Raw genomic sequence first — 3,239 nt, forward strand, 5'->3', positions numbered from 1 at the left:
TGGTTGCCTGTATTTCAACAAATCCAATATAAAATTTTTCTACTAACATGCAAGGCGTCAACAAAATTGCACCGACATACATTTACTCATCTCTAAATATCTCCCAACTTGACACCTCCGTTCTGCACAAGATCTGCGTGTCTCTTCCACTCTCATCACATTTTTCCATTCTCGGTTACAGGACTTTTTTCGGGCTGCACCCACTTTGTGGAATTCCCCCTCTCACACAGTAAGACTTTCCTCTAGTCTTCAAACCTTCAAGCATTCTCTGAAAACCCAACTCTTCAGACAACCTTATGATATTCCTCAACCACCATCTTCTTCTCCCTAGATTACCCTATTACCACCCTCTACACATCTAACACATGACAACAACCCTCTGACCAACATTGCCCCACACACAGCCCACTCAATACTTTTACCTTTGCATTGTAGCTGGTCCATTGTGCAGTATGATGTAGCACATGCCCTTGTGTTTCAAACTCCCATTGTCCCATAGATTGTAAGCTTGCGAGCAGGGATCTCTTACCTCTCTGTCTGTGTGTATTACACAGTATTCTCTTATTAATTTGTATTCCCAATTGTAAAGCGCTACGGAATTTGCTGGTGCTATATAAATAAATGTTGATGATTATGATGATACTTCCAGACCATGGCGACTTATAGTTTCTTTGGTGTCTGATAATCTTTAGGGTTTTTTTTCTTTTAAAGCCTGTAATGTTTAACATTAATAATTATATTTTACATCTAAAGCATAATTCATGTAACAGCCTTCATTCCGCAAAGCACTGTCTGAAATAAATGTATGATACTCTGAGAAAAGTAATCATAGGGAAAAAAAACTATTAAACCGTATCATGTGACAGTGGCTGATGTGCAGGGTAATTCAAATTGGTAATACTTTCTTGAGAGAGAATGAATTTCCAGTGTGGCAACTAAAACAAGAGAATATGTTTGTTTGTTTTTTTGGTGTGGTTTTTTTTTTTTTTTTTTTGTACTGTGACTGCAAAACATTGCTTTATGGCTGTTGTTATGGACCAGTCTATTAAGTAGCAACATCTCTGTCAGAAGTATGGCTTCTACTAGATGAAAAGGTAAAGTAAGAAGGTCTCACAGGGCCCTCCCAAAAACACTTGATGATCTCTCTCAAAAAGCTCTTCAAGCATTATTGGAAAACAATGATTATGATGAATTTTAAGGGGGGGGGGGGGGGGTCAACAAATTGTTACAGTTAATTGTTTCCTTTATCTCCTCCATGGCAGCAAATACTAAGGGATCAATCCTCCTTTCCAATTGAGTCAGTACCAAAAATCCCTCCAGAATGTATATAAAGTCACTCCCCATTCCCCCTGTTTTAGCCAAGCTGCCACAATCTCTCAGAACAACACAAATATACAAGTAATAATAAAATAAAGGGTATAGGAATTTCTCATGTTCTATAGTGCAATACTTTTTATTTAAAAAGCCAAGAACACAAAATGTGTGTACCATATTAAAATAAATTGAGTACAACACTGTAATAGTCCTGTCCCTCTTACAGCTTCTCTGGATATAGATACAGTTTCCATGAGTTTCTCCTTTTTGCCAGTCAGAGAATGAATAGTGGCAGGCTATGTGCCAACATGTTTTGTCACATTGTACTTAGAGGGTAGCCTGGCACCAAGCAGTAGTTACAATATGAAAGGGGCGTTTTCTGATGTGATTAGTTTCTCAAACCAATCACATCAGACTGGTCTTAACCAATCAAAACATGGTAAGTTTGGGCTGCTCAGCTAGTAACTGCTCCCTATTCACTGAGCCAATTATTGGGTCACGTGATAAACGATTGTTCAGCCCGATATCACATTAGTGTGTATGCTGCAACGATGAACAATTATTGTTCCAAAGCGCATTGTATCATTTAATTTGATTTTTTAAACTAGACTAAAAATGTTGTTTAACGGTGGAACAATGTCATTCCCAGTTCTGCAGTGTGTATGCACTCATGACCAACAGTGTCCATAGATCTCTATGGAGTGTACATAGTCACAATCTTTTCAGCTGATGGTTATGTCAGATCTGAAGGTAAATTGTGTAAAATGTGTTTAGTGTGTACACATGAATCGGCATGCTGATCAGGACTTTTATCTTAAATTATTAAGGACATCGCATCAGGAGAAGTTTTGTATAGTGTGTACACAGCCTAAGTGGAGGTACTGCTCCTAACAACCAATCAGATTCTAGCTAAAAATTTATCTTGTACATTCTAGAAAATTATGGCTAGAATCTGGTCGGTTGCTTAAGGCAACACCTCCAATTTTTCTTTTTAGAAGGTTTGATATATCTACCCCTATATCTGCAACAAGTTATCATATTTCTTAGGGATACATTCTAAGTTATAGATAAGCTTATGGCATAATTATGTTTGCTATCAATTTCAGTGACCGTTTATGCGTTAAACCTGTTGGAATTTTCATTGTGAACACAAGGATGCAAATGAGTAAATCCTAATTATTGTCATCCTAAAAATACAAAGAGCTGCAATAATTCACTTGAACACTACATATTTAAATCCTAGGACTTAGACCATATTCTCTATATAAAAGTACTTTACTCAGGATCAATTTTCTGTGATATCAGTTAACATTAACTCCTATAATTGGAAAAAAAATACAAGATAATTCAGGGGAAGAATCTGAAAGGATTTCAGTGGCAAAATGTAAAGAAAAACAATAATGCAAAAAATGAAGAAACAATGTGTATATAAATCCATTTTCAATATGGATTTCATATTAAAAAAATGCAAATACAAATAACTATATTTACTAAATACAATTGCTATAATTTGGTTTCTTCATGAGTGAAATTGGCTATTAATATAAATATAAATTTATATTTTTACACTACAATACTAGGTTGTACACTGCTGAGGTTTGAACATCAAATAAGCTAGTGTTTAGAAAAAGTATTTACAAATGACTATTCTGCTGTTTTGCACAATTTTCCAGCTGCATGGTCTTTGATATTATCTGGAATTTCTTTCTTTCTGATCCTGTAGGCCTCTTGGATAAAGATTTAACCCATCTGACAAATGGTAGCTTTACGGTCAGCCTGCCCTTTCTTGTTGCCATAAGTTTAAAAAAAAAAAAAAAAAAAAAACAGTTGTGGGGACGCTCCACAGATAGACCCCCGGTGCTCCGATCTAGTTTAAATCAATGCAGCATCTGCTGGCCTTCCTAAAAGCTGATTTGTTAGCAGAA

The sequence above is a fragment of the Mixophyes fleayi genome, chromosome 5, assembly GCF_038048845.1.
Source record: "Mixophyes fleayi isolate aMixFle1 chromosome 5, aMixFle1.hap1, whole genome shotgun sequence".
NCBI classification, from domain to species: domain Eukaryota; kingdom Metazoa; phylum Chordata; class Amphibia; order Anura; family Limnodynastidae; genus Mixophyes; species Mixophyes fleayi.